Source organism: Sus scrofa, chromosome 13, assembly GCF_000003025.6.
Source record: "Sus scrofa isolate TJ Tabasco breed Duroc chromosome 13, Sscrofa11.1, whole genome shotgun sequence".
NCBI classification, from domain to species: Eukaryota; Metazoa; Chordata; class Mammalia; order Artiodactyla; family Suidae; genus Sus; species Sus scrofa.
This window is the reverse complement of record NC_010455.5, coordinates 117,384,803-117,404,557: the sequence shown is the minus strand read 5'-3', so window position 1 is coordinate 117,404,557 and position 19,755 is coordinate 117,384,803. Positions and strand designations below refer to the sequence as shown.

General features: G+C 39.9%; 1 long non-coding RNA gene across 1 annotated transcript; it reads left to right on the top strand.

Moving 5' to 3' along the window:
* LOC110256374 lies at positions 11-19,460 on the top strand. Its single transcript, XR_002337762.1, has 3 exons — positions 11-286; positions 3,614-3,752; positions 19,207-19,460. It is a non-coding gene; the product is annotated as an uncharacterized LOC110256374 (long non-coding RNA).

Below are 19,755 nucleotides of genomic sequence, written 5' to 3'. Positions count from 1 at the left end.
TAGGGAATGCTTCCACAAAAACGTTTTCACGGTTATCCGGAACTTCTGCTTGTCCACACTTTCCCTTAAAAGTTTCCCAAACTGCCCAGCCTAGGCATAGCTATCTGCCAGTGGCTGCTTTAATGAGGAAGACCTGAAAGGAAGAGGAGCGAGATGAGGTGGAGTTGGGGGTCCCAGACAAGGATTCCTGCTTCCTGGCCAGCAACAATAAAGGAAAACTTTTTGACCTCATCACCACCCTCTTCTTGAGGTTGGAGCACAGCTGTGTGTGTTTGTTGTATTAGAGGTGAGAATTAGAAAATTGATGTATCCTTGACTAGTGCTTCTCAAATTTTGTACTTAGGAATTTTGTATGTAGGGATCTTGTTAAAGTGCAGATTCTGATTCATTGGGTTAGAAGTGAGGTGGGTAGGTGCATTTCTAACATCTGTGGAGAGCTTCTGCTGCTGGTCTGCACATGGCTCAAAGGAAAGTCCCAGGATGTCTTTTTGGAGTTGGCAAGTGAGGCAGTTTTGCAAATCATAGTGCTAATATCACCTACTTTATGGTAGGCTCTAAAATATACATATTTTGTTAGTATTATTATTATTATTATTATTCTTTTCTTTTTAGGCTTTTTAGGGTCGCACCTGTGGGATATGGAAGTTCCCAGGCTAGGGGTCGAATCAGAGCTACAGCCAGCAGCTATGGCCGCAGCCACAGCAATGCAGGATCTGAGCCACGTCTGTGATCTACACCACAGCTCTGGATCACTCACACAGAGCAAGGTCTGGGATCCCACACCCTCATGGATACTAGTCAGATTAGTTTCCGCGGCACCACGACGGGAACTGTCTAAAATGTATAAATTTTAGGAGTTCCCGTCGTGGCGCAGTGGTTAATGAATCCGACTAGGAACCATGAGGTTGCGGGTTCAATTCCTGCCCCTGCTCTGTGGGTTAATGATCCGGCGTTGCCGTGAGCTGTGGTGTAGGTCGCAGATGCGGCTCGGATCCCGCGTTGCTGTGGCTCTGGCGTAGGCTGGCAACCCCTAGCCTGGGAACCTCCATATACCTCGGGAGCAGCCCAAGAAATGGCAAAAAGACAAAAATAAAAAATAAAAAAATAAAATAAAATATACAAATTTTAAAACAACAACAACAAAGTTTATTCTCTCACAGTTGTAGAAGCCAGATGTCTACAGTCTAAGTATCAGCAGGGCTGAGCTCTCTCTGGAGGCTCTAGGGGGAGATTCCTTCCTTGCCTCTTCCTTTGCTTGGAGTTACATGACACCAATCTCTGCCTCCATCATCATATGAATTTAAACATGGCTTTCTCCTTGTGTCTCCTGTCTCTTATATGAACAGCAGTCACTAGATCTAGTATGGGGTTATGGATTCTGGATCCTAAATCCAAGATGATTTATTTCATCTCAAGATCCTTAATTATACCTTCTAATGCCCTATTTCCAAGTAAGATCACATTCACAGGTATCAAGAGTGAGGACTTGGAACATGTGTTTTGGGAGATGCTATTCAACCTATTATATATGTACCATAGATATTTTCTTTAGAAGTTCCTGTTGTGGCTCAACAGTAACAAACCCAACTAGTATCCATGAGGACTCGGATTCAATCCCTGGCTCAGTGGGTTAAGGATCCCGCCTTGCCTGGAGCTGTGGTGTAGGTTGCAGGCACAGCTTAGATCAGGCATGGCTGTGGCTGTGGCAGAGGCCAGCAGCTCCAGCTCCAATTCAACCCCTAGTCTGGGAACTTCCATATTCTGTGTTTTCAGCCCTACAAAGACAAAAAATATATATTTTCCTTAGTCAATGATTTGCCTTTTCACACTTTTTTAAACTTTTAAAATTGAAGTTTAGTTGATTTCCAATGTTTTATTAATTTCTGGCATACAGAAAAGTGATTCAGATGTATATATATGCATGTGTATATATGTATATATGTGTGTGTACATATATACTTTTTAAACTCTTTTCCATTATAGGTTATTATTAGATATTGATTGTAGTTCCTTGTGCTGTACAGTAGGACCTTGTCGTTTATGTATTTTGTATATAGTAGTTTGAATCTGCTAATCCCAACCTCCTGATTTATCCCTTCCCCCTTTTCTCCTTGGGTAACTATAAGTTTGTTGTCTATGTCTATGAGTGTTTCATTACTTAATGAATTTTATTACATTTATAGGTGTATAGCAATCATCACAACCAAATTTTATAGCATTTCCATCCCAAACCCTCAGCGCATCCCCCCACTCCCCAACCTGTCTCATTTGGAAATTATAAGTTTTTCAAAGTCTGTGAATCAGTATCTGTTCTGCAAAGAAGTTCATCCTGTCCTTTTTTCAGATTCCACATGTCAGTGAAAGCATTTGATGTTGGTGTCTCATTGTATGGCTGACTTCACTCAGCATGATAATTTCTAGGTCCATCCTTGTTACTGCAAATGCCGTTATTGCCTTCCTTTCAATGGTTTATATTCCATTGTGTAAATGTACCACATCTTGATCCAATCCTCTGTCGATGGACATTTAGGTTGTTTCCATGTCTTGGCTATTGTAAATAGTGCTGCAATGAACACTAGAGTCCATGTGTCTTTTCCAGTCATGGTTTTCTCTGGATAGATGCCCAGGAGTGGGATTGCTGGGTCAAATAGTAGTTCTATTTTGAGTTTTCTGAGGCATCTCCATACTGTTTTCCACAGTGGTTGCACCAATTTACATTCCCACCAACAGTGTAATGGGGTTCCCTTTTCTCCACACCCTCTCCAGCACTGATTGCAGACTTTTTGATGATGGCCATTCTCACCAGTGTAAAGTGGTATCTCATAGTGGTTTCGATTTGCATTTCTCTAATAATGAGTGATGTTGAACATCTTTTCATATGTTTTTTGGCCATCTGTATCTCTTCTTTGGAAAATTGTCTGTTTAGATCTTCTGCTCATTTTCTGATGGGGTTGTTTGTTTTTTTGGTATTGAGCTGTAGGTGTTTATAAATTTTGGAGATTAATCCCTTGTCAGTTGCTTCATTTGCAAAGATTTTGTCCCATTCTCTGGGTTGTCTTTTCATTTTGTTTAGGGTTTCCTTTGCTGTGCAGAAACTTTTAAGTCCCATTTATTTATTTTTGTTTTTATTGTCATTACTCTAAGAGGTTATCCAAACTTTTTTAAAAGGGATTTTTTTTTGTTACTATTTGGGGAATGGAAAAGGCAGGAAAACAGAACTTCTCATTTCTCTGAGACTCTGTTTCTTTTCAATCTTTTTTCTTTTCTGTTCCACATCAGTGATTTCCACTAGTCTGTCCTCCACCTCACTTATTCATTCTTCTGCGTCCTGATTTCTGCTGTTGGCTGCTTCCGATGAATTTTTTATTTCAGTTATTGTATTTTACATCTCTTCTTGCTTAAGTTTTATATTTTGTATATCTTTGCTCAGTGTTTCCTATAAATTACCCATCTTTGCCTCTAGTTTATTTCCATTGTCTTGCATCAACTTCAGCATCAACAGTCTAAAGTCTTTTTCCTGGAGGCTGAGAATCTCCTGATCACTTAGCAGTTTTTCTGGGGTCTTTTCTTTCTCCCTTATCTGAGTAATAGTTCTGTCTTTTCATTTTTATAGGTTTTTGGTGTGGTGACCTTTTTGCAGACAATAGAGTTGTAGCCTCTCTTACTTCTGGTGTCTGCCTGCCTGTGGCCGAAGTTGATTTCAGGGGCTTGCTGTAGGCTTCCTGATGGGAGTGACTGGGGCCTGCCCACTGGTAGGTGGAGCTGATTCCTATCCCTCTGGTGGGTGGGCTTTGTCTCTGGTTGAGTTTAGAGGTTGCTGTGTGCCTGGGGGGGGGGGTCTTTCGGCAGCCTGTTTACTGATGGGTGGGGCTGTGATCCCACCTGGATTGTTGTTTGGCCTGGGGCTTCTCAACATGGATGGGTGGGGTCAGATTTTCCCAAAATGGCCACCTCCAGAGAAAGGCACACTGATGAATATTCCCAGGAGATTTGTCTCCAGTGTCCTTCCCTCACAACAAGCCACATTCATTCTGTTTTCCCAGAAGATCAATGAAGAACTGCAGTCAGGTCTAACCCAGATTCCTATGGAGCCTTTGCTTTGACCTGGGACCCAGTGCAAATGAAAGTGTGCGCTTTTTAAGAACGGGGTCTCCATTTCCCCCAGCCCTGTGGCGCTCCTGTGCACAAGCCCCACTAGCCTTTAATGCCAGATGCTCCTGGGGCTCTTTCTCCCAGTGCCAGATCCCCAGGCGTGGGGATTTGACATGGGGCTCAGAACTCTCACTCCTGTAGGTGAGTCTCTGTGATGCAATTACTTTCCAGTCTGTGGGGCTTCCCACCCAGTAGGTATAGAGTTGCTTATGTGGAGTATTCGCCCCTCCTACCTCTTGATGTGACCTCCTCTTTGTCTTCTGGAGTAGGATATCTTTTTGAAAGTTTCCAGTCCATTTGGTTGAAGGTTGCTCAGCATTTCGTTGTAATTTTTTTTTGTTTTTATGAGAGAAGTTGAGCTCCAGTCCTTCTATTCCACCATCTTAATCCCTTGTTTCTGTTTTATAAGTGAATTCACTTGTACCATTTTTAGATTCCACATATAAGTGATATCTTATGATATTTGCCTTTGACTTACTTTGCTTAGTATGATCATCTCTACATCCACCTATTTGCTGCAAATGTCATTATTTCAATCTTTTTAATGGCTGAGTAATAGTCCATTGTATATATAAACCACATCTTCCCTATATATATATATATTTTGGGTTTATCCTATATATATGTATGTATGTATGTATAGTCTTTTTGCCTTTGCTAGGGCCACTCCCATGCCATATGGAGGTTCCCAGGCTAGGGGTCTAATCCGAGCTGTAGCTGCCGGCCTACACCAGAGCCACAGCAACACGGGATCCAAGCCACGCCTGCAACCTACACCACAGCTCACGGCATCACCAGATCCTTAACCCTGAGCAAGGCCAGGGATCGAACCCACAACCTCATGGTTCCTAGCCAGATTCATTAACCACTGAGCCACGATGGTAACTCCATCCTATATATTTTGGATTGGATTTGCCTAGCCAACCCTCAGTTCCTTACAACATCCCTTGCAATAACTTTCTCACTTTCTGAACCCTGACATGCGCTATAACCCTTCTGCCAGCAAAGTAAGAGACTGCCTGTGGTAATTTTATCATAATGAGCAGGTTTTTAAAAATAAAGCTCTTTATTGTAAAGCAAGTTTTTTTCCTTTTTAGGGTTGCACCCGTAGCAGATGGAAGTTCCCAGGCTAGGGGTTATATCAGAGCTGCAGCTGCCAGCCACACACAGCCACAGCCGTGCCAGATCTAAGCTGCATCTGCAACCTACACCACAGCTTGTGGCAATGCTGGCTCCTTAACCCACTAAGCAAGGCAAGGGATCGAACTGCATCCTCACAGATACTAGCTGGGTTCTCAACCTGCTGAGCCACAAGGAGAACTCTGTAAAACAAATTTTGATAGAAGTACAATTCTAAGGATTTCTAGCAGGAATGATAAGCATACTGTTTATATAAGTGTTTGTGTTTATGGTGTGGAGAGGGAGGGTGGAGAGAAGAGATAATAGATTAAAAACACAAACCATGTAGAAACTAAAAGATTTCCTTTGTCCTTGCCTGACCAGAAAGCACTATAATTTACAATTATATTAAGGCAATAGTCAAAAAAGAATGAATTTTTAAAGATGAATTTCAATCATCAACCAGAATGGGAAAGATGAAAGCATTTACCACCCTTAAGAACATTCATATGTTCATTCAACAAATATATATTGAAGAAGAAATCCTTTAATGAAAGAGCATGGAACTTGATCTCAAGACCTCAGTTAAAATCTGGACTATGCCAGTAAATAGCAAAGTAAAACTCTTAACCACTCAAATCAGTTTCAAACACAGGAAATCTCAAAGGGAACTTATGCTTTATTAATATTTGTTTGTATTTTTTAAATCATAATGGTGGCCTTTTATTAGTTCTGTAAATAATAACTGTATGTTTAATGTAATTATTGTATTTCAAAGTAAAAGTGACATTGTATGTTATAAATTATAAAAATAAATCTTTTCAGAGTTCCTGTCATGGCGCGGTGGAAACAAATCCGACTAGAAACCATGAGGTTGCGAGTTAGATCCCTGGCCTTGCTCAGTGGGTTAAGGATCTGGTGTTGCTGTGAGCTATGGTGTAGGTTGCAGACGTGGCTCAGATCCTGCATTCCTGTGGCTGTAGCATAGGCTAGCAGCTGTAGCTCTGATTGGACTCCTAGCCTGGGAATCTTCATGTGACATGGGTGTGGCCCTAAAAAGCAAAATAAATTAATTAATTAAAAAAATCTTTTCTGCACACTGTGGTATATGGAATGGTTGGCCAACGGGGACCTGCTGTATAGTACAAGAGACTCTATCGCATATTCTGTGACAATCTATATGGGAAAATAATTTGAAAAAGAATGGATGTTTGTCCTACTATACAGCACAAGGAACTGTATCCAATCTCTTGGAATAGAATAGGATGGAAGATAGTATGAGAAAAAGAATGTACATATATGTATGACTGGGTCACATTGCCGTGTAGCAGAAACTGGCACAACATTGTAAATCAACTATAACTAAAAATTGTGAAAAAAAGAATGGATGTGTATATAACTGAATCACTTTTTGTACAGGAGAAATTATCACATTGTAAATCAACCATACTTAAATAAAACTTTAGAAAAAATAAACACTTTTGGAGTGAAATGAATGCGAATAGGAACCATGAGATTGTGAGTTCAATCCCTCAGTGGGTTAAGGACCCGGCATTGCCATGAGCTGTGGTGTAGGTCACAGACTCAGCTCAGATTCCGCGTTGCTGTGGCTCTGGCGTGGGCTGGCAGCAACAGCTCCAATTAGACCCCTAGCCTGGGAACCTCCATATGCCACAGGTGTGGCCCTAAAAAGACAAAAGACCAAAAAAAAAGAAAAAAGAAAAAAGAAACATTTTCATATAATAAGTAGTAATTTAATCCATTGTTTTTCTTTTCATGGAACAGACACATAGATGAAAACCAGCAGAATAAACACAAAGAAAGAAAAAAGAAAAAAATTAAAATATAAAGGCTAAAACTGAGATTAACAAAAACTAAAAATTATTTAAAAAACTTATAACTTTGACATTCTATTGCCAAATCTGTTTAAGAATGTCAAAAAATGGGAGTTCTCGTCGTGTAGGCTGGCAGCCACAGCTCTGATTACACCCCTAGCCTGAGAACCTCCATATGCCTCTGGTGCGGCCCTCAAATCAAAGACAAAAGGATGGCAAAAATGAGTTATCTGTGGCACAGTGAATTAAAGACTCAGTGTTTCACTGCAGTGCCTTGGGTCACTGCTATGGCATGGGTTTGCTCTCTGGCCCGGAACTTCCACATGCCACGAGTATGGCCAAAAAAAAAAAAAAAAAAAAAGAATGTCCAAAATGAGGGAAGACACAAACCAAAGGTGAAATAACTCTAGACTCTAGATATATAACATCATAAATGCCAATAACTTGAAAACCCAGATGAAGTGTGAAATTTCTGGGAAACGACTAAATAACAAATTAGCCCAAGAAAAAATAGAAAACCTGAATAAGCTAATAAGCATTCAAAAAAGTGAAATTGTGGGAGTTCTCTGGTGGCTCAGATGGTTAAAGAATCATCACTGTCACTGGTATGGCTCCAGTTACTCTTGTGGTGCAGGTTCTATCCCTGGCCTGGGAACTTCTGCATAGGCTGTAGAGAAAAAAGAAAAAAAGTTGAAATGGCAATTTCCCACATACACAAAAAAGAGCTAGGCTTAGATGATTTTAGAGATAAATTTCTACTAAATCTTTAAAGGAAAGATTGATCTTATACAGGTTTTTGCAGAACATAAAACAAGAGAAAAGACACCTCAGCTCATTTACAGGACTAGAATAACCTTGAAACCACACTGGATAGGAGGTGTAAGTAAAGAAAATCACATGTACGAATATAGAGACAAACATCCTATGTGAAATATTTGCTGTCCGAATCCAACATTGTATTAGAAAAAAAATTTTGTCCAAGTAGTGTTTTCTTAGAAATATAGAGATAATTCAACATCAGAAAATTAACCAATATAATTCATATTAGCAGACTTAAGGGAAAAAACCAACATGTTTATCTCAATAGCTATAGAAAAAGTTAGTGCTAACATTTAACACCTGCTTATAATAAAACAATCTTAAAAACCTAAGAAATCTGCTAAAGGCTACTTACAATACTTACAAAACCTACAGAAAACATAATGGGGAAACTTTAGGAGTCTTACATCTGAGGCTAGGAACAAAAAAAGGAATGCCAGTTTATGCTATTTCTGCTCCTTATGGTAGTGGAAATATTGACAAATTCTATGATAAGAAAAAAGAGAGGAGTTCCCATGGTGGTTCAGCAGAAATGAATCTGACTAGTATCTGAGGACATGGGTTTGATCCCTGGCCTTACTCAGTGAGTTAAGGATCTGGTGTTGCTATGGCTGTGTTGTAGGCTGGTGGCTACAGATCATATTGAACCCCTAACCTTGGAACCTCTATATGCCATGAGTATGACCCTAAAAAGACCAAAACAAACAAACAAACAAAAAAACGTATTCAGGACTCACAAACTGGAAGTAAAGAGACAAGTATGTAATTTATGGCAGATTATTATGATTATCTACATTAAAAATTAAGCAAAAAGTTATTACAAGTAAGAAGATTAAAACCTTAACAAAGTTTCTGTATATGAAATCACTGTTTCAAAATTCAGAAGTTTTGGGAGTTAACATTGTAGCTCAGCCGTAATGAACCTGACTAGTACTCATGAGGATGCAGGTTCAAGCTGTGGTGTAGGTCACAGATGTGGCTCAGATTCCACATTGCTATATGGCTGTAGCGAGGCTGGCAGCTGCAGTTCTTATTGGACCCCAGGCCTGGGAACTTCCATATGCTGCAAGTTTGGCCCTAAAAAGCAAACAAACAAAACAAACAAACAAACAAACAAAAAACCCGGAAGTTTTCCTATATACCTACAATAACCAGTTACAGAGTAAGATAGTGTGTCAAAGCAACCCAAACTGTAAAGAATCTAGGAACTGATTTAACAAAAACTGCATAAAACCTTTTTGGAAAAAAATTTAAAAGAATATTAAAAGAGAACTGAGTAGGAGTTCCCGTTGCAGCTCAGCAGGTTAAAAACCTGCCACAGTGTCTGTGAGGATGTGAGTTCAATCACTGGCCTCACTCAGTGAATTAAGGATCTGGCGTTACTGCAAGTTGCAGTGTAGGTTGCAGACCCAGCTAGAATCCAGTGTTGCTGTGGCTATGGTGCAGGCCGGGAACTGCAGCTCAGATTCGACCCCTAGCCTGGGAACTTCCATATGCCACGGGTATGGCACTAAAAAAAAGACAAAAAGAAGAGCAGAAGGAATACGCCACCTGATATTAAGACATACTGGCAAGGCATAATGTTTAAAGCAAATGTTAAAGCATGTGATACTACTGCAGGAATAAACAGAGAAATATAATAGAGTACAGACACAGATCCATATGCCAGTTATGCCCATGGGGAGTTGATATATGATCCAATTGGTATCATGAATCACTGGGGAGAGATGCATAATTTAACAAAATGTATTGAGGAAACTGGCTCACTTAAATGAAGTAAAATAAAACTTAGACCATTCTTACACACAAAGAAATTTAAACCTGAACACAAAGGTGCAATCATAAAATTATTAGGGGAGTTCCCATCGTGGCTCAGTGGTTAACGAATCCAACTAGGAACCATGAGGTTGAGGGTTCGATCCCTGGCCTTGCTCAGTGGGTTAAGGATCCAGTGTTGCCGTGAGCTGTGGTGTAGATTGCAGACGCAGCTCGGATCCCGTGTTGCTGTGGCTCTGGCGTAGGCTGGCAGCTACAGCTCCGATTAGACTCCTAGCCTGGGAACCTCCATATGCTGCAGGAGCGGCCCAAGAAATGGCAAAAAAAAAAAAAAGAGAGAAAATTATTAGGAAAAACTATTTTTTCCTAATAATTTTGCGACATTGGGGTTAGAGAGGAGTCTGTAGGCAAAGCACACACTATAAAGAAAAATGGATGGATCTATCTACATTAAAGATTTCACTAACAGATGGCAATCTGGAAATCTACATTTTTGCAATGTATATTGTCAACAAAGCACCAATATTTATATATTATAAGGAACTTCTGAAAATTAACCAGGAAAACCAATACAAAAGTAAAAAAGATATGGAAAGGCAGTGTCCCAAATGAGAAACCAAAATGACTCAAGCATAAGTTTTTGGGTTTTTTTTGCTTTTTAGAGCAGCACAGTGGCATGTGAAGGTTCCCAGGCTAGGGGTCTAATCAGAGCTACAGCTGCTGGCCTATGCCACAGCCACAGCAATGCCAAATCTGAGCCACATCTGTGACCTACACCACAGCTCAGGGCGATGCCAGATCCTTGACCCACTGAGCAAGGTCAGGGATCGAACCCGCAAACTCATGGTTCCTAGTCGCATTCGTTTCTGCTGTGCCACAAAGGGAACTCCTTTTTTCTGCTTTTTAGGACCACATTCATGGCAAATGGAAGTCCCCAGGCCAGGGGTTGACTCAGAGCTGCAGCTGCCAGCCTACACCACAGCCACGCCAACACAGGATTGGAGCCACATCTGCGACCTACACCACAGCTCACAGCAACACCAGATCCTTAACCCACTGAGTAAGGCCAGGGCTCGAACCTGAATCCTCATGGATACTAGTCAGGTTCATGCCCACTGAGTCACAATGGGAACTCCCAAGCATAAGATATTTTCAAATGTGCTAGTAATCAAATAATGCAAATTCAAACAATAGAAATATGCTACTTTATGCCCCTTAGATTTACAGAGAATTTAAAAATTGTATGGTATTAATTGTTGATAAGAATGTAGGGAGGGAGTTCCCATCATGGTGCAGCAGAAACGAATCCAACTAGGAACCATGAGGTTGCAGGCTCGATTCCTGGCCTCGATCAATGGGTTAAGGATCCCGTATTGCCAGGAGCTGTGGTGTAGGTCTCAGACCAGCTCAGATCTGGCTTTGCTGTGGCTGTGGTGTAGGCCGGCAGCTACAGCTCTCATCGAACCCCTAGCCTGGGAACCTCCATATGCCGTGGGTGCAGCCCTGAAAAGACAAGAGACAAAAAACAAAAAACCAAACCAAACCAAACCAAAACAAAAAGAATGTAGGGAAACATGATCAGCTGATGGCAGTATAAATTTGAGCCATTTTGGATAATATTTTGGAGTTATTTAATCACAAGTAGACAAAAACATATAACACAAAGCCCATACCCCAAAGAAGAAAAAGAACAAACAAAAAACCCCAAACACCTCAACACATATAAGAATGATTATGGCAGTATTATATATAAAGAGAATACCTAGAAACATAAAAGGCACTCAACTTGATATTTAACTGAATTGGAGTTCAGAAGAATGACAGAGAAGAATTGCCTGCCCTATACAGTAAATCTCTTTGAGAACAAGAACCAAAGTTTATTTATCTTTGTATCCCTGTGCACATGGCTTGATAGTAGATATTCCATAGCTATCTGTTACATTGACTAGTAGTGAAACAGAAGTTCTTAAGGAGTGGCAGAGAGTCCATGGACTATTTGAGAAAATTTTTTTTACATTACATCCATTGTCCTAGGTTATAGTCACAATTTATCATTAGCAAGCCAGGACTAGAAGTCAAAGCCACAGGCCATGCTCCAGCATTCTCTACTACATTATTTTTTCTCTTTGGCTGTCCAATGTGATATTCCATGAAAAAAAAAAAAATAGGGCACATTTTAACTTTTTTCTAAGGAAAATTCTTTGAAGAGTGGTAGTTAAAAAGTCTAGTTTATTCCATCTTAAAAAGCATTTGACTAATAATGTTAGAGAACCATTTTTCTAAGCTATAAACAAGAAATTAAGATCAGGATTTTATTTTCTTTTTTTCCTTTTCCTTTTTGCTTTTTTTAGGGCTGCACCTGCGGCACATGGAGTTTCCCAGGCTAGGGGTCGAATCAGAGCTATAGCTGCCAGCTACACCACAGCCACAGCAACGCCAGATCCAAGCTGAATCTGCAACCTACAGCACAGCTCACCGCAAGGCCAGATCCTGAGCGAGGCCAGGAATGGAACCCGAAACCTCACCATTCCTAGTCAGATTCATTTCTGCTGGGCCACAACAGGAACTCCTAAGATCAGAATTTTCTATTTTCAAATTTTTTCTTTTTTTTTTAATAGCTGCACCTATGGAATCTGGAAGTTCTCAGGCTAGGGGTTGAATAGCTGCTGGCCTACCCAACAGCCACAATACTGGATCCAAGCCACATCTATAACTTACACTGCAGCTTGAGACAATGTTGGATCCTTAACCCACTGAGCAAGGTCAGGGATTTGAACCCACATATTCACAGAGACAATGTTGTGTCCTTAAACCCGCTGAGCCACAACAGGAACTTCCAGTCATTCAAGTTTTACCTGCCCAATTTTTTCCATGTCCATTTATCGTTATTTATGTTTTTCTTTAAATCAGCTTTTTAAAAAAAAAATGTCCTAAGTGAAAACATTCATGAATAAGATTTGAAGACATTTACAATGTATAATTGACTCTCAGAAAATAAAACTACGTGCTATATGCAATTATTTTTATATGTTGTGCACTTTATGACTCTGGACTAGAAGATCTCTGAAGTTCTTCCCAAACTAACATTCTGAAAATTTAGGTTAGTTCCTCAACTTCTGCAATTTAGTTGTTCACTAAAGAACAACTTTAAGTGCCACAATGCATTTAACCGAAAACTTGTAACCATAAAGAAGCATTAAGATCCATGCCATGATATTCCCCTTCTTAAAAACCCAAAATAGACACACTGAAATTGATAAATTCAGTATACTGTTAGATAGGAATTTATAAAACATTTAGAGGATACAGAAGTGAGTGATGTGATAAATGGTAGGAAGGGAGTAAACTTTTTTTTTTTTTGTCTTTTTGCCTTTTCTTGAGCTGCTCCCTTGGCATACGGAGGTTCCCAGGCTAGGGGTCTAATCAGAGCTGTAGCCACCAGCCTACGCCAGAGCCAGAGCAACGTGGGATCCGAGCCGAGTCTGCGACCTACACCACAGCTCACAGCAACGCCAGATCCTTAACCCACTGAGCAAGGCCAGGGATCAAACCAGCAATCTCATGGTTCCTAGTCGCATTTGTTAACCGCTGCGCCACAATGGGAACTCCAAGGGAATAAACTTTTTAACTCAGGTTGGAGAATAGAAAAAAGGAAGAATTAAAGAAAATAAATCCATCCTCACCTTGTTACTTAGGAAGATTTTAATCTCTTGAGACTTTCTGAAAATCCAAATTAGGTGAGGAAGAGTTGCAAAGGGGAGGGTAATCAGTCATAGGATAGAGTTTGAGAAATGTTTTAGAGACATAATGCTATAGCAGAGAAATGGTAACCCTAAATAAAATGTGGAGGGTAGGCAGCAAAAGAGAATTCAATATTCTCAAGTTTTAGCCAACCAAAATCCAAAACATCATGGTAAATAGTCTTTAGGCAGAAGATCAAAACAAAAAAAAATTGAGAGTTCCTGTAGTGGCTCATTGGTTAAGGAACATGACTAGGATCCATGACGATGTGGGTTCGATCCCTGGCCTTGCTCTGTGGGTTAAGGATCTGGCGTTACCTTGAGCTGTGGTATAGGTTGCCGACGAGGCTCGGATCCTGGGTTACTGTGGCTAAGGTGTAGGCCAAGAGCTGCAGCTCCAATTCGACCCCTGGCCTGGGAACCTCCATATGCCACAGGTGCAGACCTGAAAAGGCCAAAAAACCAAAAAGACAAAAATAATTTACCCACCAGAAAATTATATTTCTGTATAATTTTGATATGGTTCCGATTATTAATCTCAGCTTACTCTAAAGAACAAGGACAAAAGTATTTATTATTTCAACTGCAATATTTTTGGTAGTGGATACTATCTAGACAAGATATTAAAAACTAGAAACCTGAGTTTTTATTCAAAACATATCTTTTATTAAAATTTTCAATAAATTGTTCAATATTTTTAGCAAGAAAAAAGATTATCCAGGTCATATTTGTTTGCCTATTTAAAACTAAAAACAGGAGTTGCCTTGAGGTGCAGGCTGTTAAGGATCCAGCATTGTCACTGCAGCAGCTTGGGTCATTGCTGTTGCGTGGTTCCATCACTGGTCCAGCAACTTCCACATGCCACAGGTATGACCAAAAAAAAAGAACAAAAAAAGAAAAATAAAGACAGAAAGAAGAAAGAAAAGAACAAAGAACTGAAAGTTACGATAACAAAAAGTCCTCTTTTTGGCTACATCTACTGCATTCAGAAGTTCCAGGGGCAGGGATCAAACCTGGGCCACAGCAGCAACCAGAACTGCAGCAGTGACAACCATAGAGCTTTAAACCACTGAGCCAGAAGGAAACTCCAACAAGAATTCCTTTTAAGTATCTAAATAATCATCCCTTTAACAGTATGGGAATAAGATTAGTAGATAATACAATATTTCTATTTAGCAATGTGAGGAAATTTTTTCTTCTTACAATGAAGAAATCATTTTTCACAAATGTGATTTTTGGGTTTAGGTAGTACCAGTTTAATATCAAGATTACTAAGGAAAATGAATAAGGAATTTGTTGTGACACTTTAATATGAAAAATCTTTATACAGAGAATTATTTTTCAAATCACCTATGAAGCAGCCTCCAAGCAACTGACTGGCTACTAAAATTTCTAGTGTTTTTTTTCTAGGGGGGGGGCACACCCACGATATACAAAAGTTCCTGGGCCAGAGATCAAACCTGAGCCACAGCAGTGATACCAAATTCTTAACCTCTAAGCCACCAGGGAACTCCCTAAAACTTAGTTTTTAAACTTACAAATTGAGCACATAAGTTCATGTAAACATGCAAATTACATGTGACAGCTTTGTGAATTTATATTTTACACCATAAATCTACACGTTTCTTGGAGTTCTCTTGTAGCACAGTAGGTTAAGGATTTGGCATCAACACTGCAGTGGCTTGGGTCACTGCTGTGGTGCAGGTTTGATCCCTGGCCCAGGGAACTTCCACATGCCACAAGCACAGCCAAAAAACATGTGCACATTTATTTCTCTTAGATTTGAATGTTGTCATAAGAGATTAATTTATGGAAAGCTAAACAAATATAAGGTATATTTGTCAATCTATAAACTCAATGCCATGAATAAAAATTATTGTAGGGACCCTGTATCTTAAGTCATCAGAACTGAAAGCTACAGAACTCCTGTTATGGCTCAGAGTAATGAATCTGACTAGTATCCATAAAGACTCGGGTTCAATTCCTGGCCCTGCTCAGTGGGGTGCAGCCTTAAAAAGACAAAAAAAACCCAAAAAACAAAAAACAAAAAAACCTCTGAAAGTTACAAAGGAATGTGTGTATGTGTGTGTGTGTGTGTTTTCAAAAGTTCATTTTTAACTTAAAAAGACGAGATTGTGTTAATTGTAGAGTAAACCTGACTAACCAAATTTGCTACTCTGTTGGGATTTCCAGTTTGTCTTAACCATTTATTTTCAGTTAAATAAATAGTATTGATTTTTTAAAGTCAATCTGCTTCCCAAGAGGATTGTGGCTATTTGATTTTTTTTTTTTTGTCTTTTTAGGGCTGCACCCATAGCATATGGAAGTTCCCAGGCTAGGGGTAGAATTGGAGCTGCAGCTGCTTGGCCTATGTCACAGCCACAGCAACTTGGGATCCTAACGCCTCTGCAAACTATACCACAGCTCACAGCAATGCCAGATCCTTAACCCTCTGAGCGAGGCCATGGATCAAACCCAAGCCCTCATGGATACTAGTGTGGTTCACTACCGCTGAGCCATGACACGAACTCCCTGGCTATTTGATTTTTATTAGCTTTTTCAAATTTATGCCATTTACAGTGCTTTTAAGTCATCAAAATTCCATTGAAAATTAATCACAGTAGCTTGGGTAATATATTAACTTGGTTGCAAAAGGCACTAAGACTGATAAAACAAGATTTAACTGCATAGTGCCAGGAATCAAGAAAATTTGAAAAATTTTTAAATTAGGAATAGCATTAGTCTATCGAAAAACAAAAAATTGTATATGCTACAACTGCCAATAATTCAGCAATCACCTAACCCTGTGAAACTGAGAAACTAGTTAATATGGGATTATACACATTCAGAAAGGTGATTTTATTTTTTTAAATTTTTATTTATTTATTTATTTTATTTTATTTTTTTGTCTTTTTTTTGCTATTTCTTGGGCCGCTCCTGCGGCATGTGGAGATTCCCAGGCTAGGGGTCCAATCGGAGCTGTAGCCACCGGCCTATGCCAGAGCCACAGCAACACAGGATCCGAGCCGCGTCTGCAACCTACACCACAGCTCACGGCAACGCCAGATCGTTAACCCACTGAGCAAGGGCAGGGACCGAACCCGCAACCTCATGGTTCCTAGTCGAATTCGTTAACCACTGCGCCACGATGGGAACTCTAAGAAAGGTGATTTTAAATGGTAAAACTAGCAAATTTACAAACAGGAAGAGAGGTTTTTGACTAGCTAGTCATTTTCAAATAACTCACTGCAAGGTGAAGATAAAAAAATTTTTAAAATGACCCATCACTGCTATTCATGGCTGTTAAGAAGTCTATTGTGGTACTAATAAATACCACCATCAGTTTTGCATTCTCAAGTCACGAAAGAGAACAGCAGCAATGTCTGTCTTTGAGCAGAGAAAATCCGGAAACAGAAAAAATTTTTTAGGTAGATTTTTCCAAAGTTCATTAAGTAAAAATAGGGACTTGCTACTTTGGCAATTCATGGTCAGTCATATGCTTATTTGAAAGCTGAGTCAAAGCAAAAAAGGTTTTATTGGACAAACTGTGAGATACGGCCTCAAGCTGCAGATTCATCAAAAAGCACTACATTATATTGTTCTAAAACTTGGATTTAATGTCTCAAGTAGAAAGCCCAGAATTAAACCCACGAACCTACAGTCAACTAATCTGTGACCAAGGAGGCAAGAATATACAATGGAGAAAGGACAGCCTGTTCAATAAATGATGCTGGGAAAACTGGACAGCCACATGTAAAAGAATGAAATTAGAACACTCCCTTAACACCATATACAAAAATAAACTCAAAATGGATTAAAGACCTAGATAAAGGACCAGATACTATATAAAACTCTTAGAGGAAAACATAGGCCACTCTCTGACATAAATGACAGCAACATCTTCTCAGATCTACCTCTTAAGAGTAATGACAGTAATGTCTCAAGTAGTTTCACCCAAAGTTCTAATTCAACTACTCACACCTGATCAAATGTAATGCTGTAAAAACACAATTAAAAAAAAAAACAAAGACATTATTAAGGTTTGTTTTCTGAAAAATCACATTCATGAAGCTGGGTGTATCTCAACCCCCCCCCCCAAAAAAACAGGAGTTCCTTGGTAGCCTAGCAGTTAAGGATCTGGCATTGTTATTGCTGTGGTGTGGGTTTGATCTCTGGCCTAGGAACTTCACATGCCACCGGCATGTGTCCCATATATATATACACACACACATATATATGTGTGTCCCATATACACACACACACACACACACACATATGTGTATATACACATATACACACACACACACACACACAGAATTACAAAAAAAAAAACCTACAGAATTACCAAGGTTAAGTAGTCAGGAAAAACACCCCAAGGACAAAGCTTGGATTTTTATGTAAAACAGTATAATGGAAACATCACTAGACTGGAAGCCAAATAATTTGGATTCCACTCTTGCCTGCTACAACTGGTTTTGTGACCTTGGCCCAATAATAAACTAAATCTCTATTTCTATAAGAAACTTAGAAAATTAGAGGGCTTGGACCAGATGTTTCCTAAGTTTTTCATCCAATTTAATTATAATTTTAAATTTTCTAAGAAACTTCTGGTTTTTTTGGTTTTAGTTTTTTTTTTTTTTTTTGCTTTCTAGGGCCACATCTGTGGCATGTGGAGGTTCCCAGGCTAGGGGTTGAATCAGAGCTACAGCCTATGCAGCAGCCACAGCCACACAGGATCTGAGCTGTGTCTGTGGCCTACACCACAGCTCACAACGCCAGATCCTTAACTCACTGAGCAAGGCCAGGGATTGAACCCGCAACTTCATGGTTACTAGTCAGATTTGTTTCAGCTGCACCACAACGGGAACTCCCTTCTAAGAAGCATTTTATCAGACAGCCCGACCTGGAATGTTTCAACCAGATGGAATGGTATTTTCTAGGAAAATAGGTATGCATGTGTGATAAAATAGCATAGATAAAAATGATCGGTTTTAAAAAATTTGTTGCTGCCATCATTCTCAAAATAGACTAAATTCTCGTGAGCCTTGAAGTGGGAAGATCATGAATCATAAATTAGTCTTTACAACTATATCAGTATTCCTTAATGACATTATAGAGGGCAACGGTGTTTATATTTGAGGCCAATGATGCACAACATTCTTTTTCATACTGCTACTTAAGAAGCTATTCCTTGGAGTTCCCATTGTGGCACAGCTGAAACAAATCTGACTAGGAGCCATGAGGTTTCAGGTTCGATCCCTGGCCTTGCTCAGTGGGTTAAGCATCCAGCATTGCTGTGGCTGTGGTGTAGACAGGCAGCAACAGCTCCCATTAGACCCCTAGCCTGGGAACCTCCATACGCCACGGGTGTGGCCCTAAAAAGACAAAAGACAAAAAAAAAGCAGCTCTGATTCAAATGTGGTGGTTGGCTCTCTCCCTCACTTCCCCCAATTCATGTTGAAGTCCTGGACCCCAGTACCTAAAAATATGACCTTATTTGGAGTTCCTGCTGTGGCACAGCTGGTAAAGTACCTGGCTTTGTCCCTCTGGCAAAGGGTACAAAGCCAGGTCAGTGAGTTAAGGATCCACTGCTGTTGCAGCTATGGCTCAGATTTGATCCCTGGCCCAGGGAACTTCCATAAATCCATATGATGTAGGCATGGCTAAAAAAAAGAAAAAAGACCTTATTTGGGGATAGGGTCTTTATCAAGTTAAAATGGGGTCATTAGGGTAAACCCTAATCCAATGACTGGTTCTTTGTAAAGTGCAGAAACTTGGAGATAGACTTGCATATAAGGAGAAGACCATGCCAACATGAAGATGGCCAAATACAAGTCAAGGAGAATGGCTGGGAACTGATCCTTCCCTCACAGCTCTCAGAAAAGGTAACATTTCAATTTTGAATTTGGTTTTTTTTTGGGGGGGGCTTTTTAGAGTCACACCCAAGGCATACAGAAGTTCCTGGGCTAGGGGTTGAATCAGAACTACAGCTACCAGCCTACACCATAGCCACAGCAATGAAGGATCAGAGCCATGTCTATGACCTACACCACAGCTCACACCAACAATGGATCCTTAACCCACTGAGAGAGGCCAGGTATTGAATCTGCATCCTCATGGATAGAAGTTGGATTTGTTTCCACTGCACCACAACGGGAACTCCCTCAATTTTGAACTTTGATTCTCTAAAACTGTGAGGCAAGAAATTTCTATTGTTTAAGCCAATTGGTTTGTCATTATTTGTTATAGCAGCCACAGGAAACTAATATGGACTGATTTACCATTGTCAAAAGTAATTTATACCTTATTACATC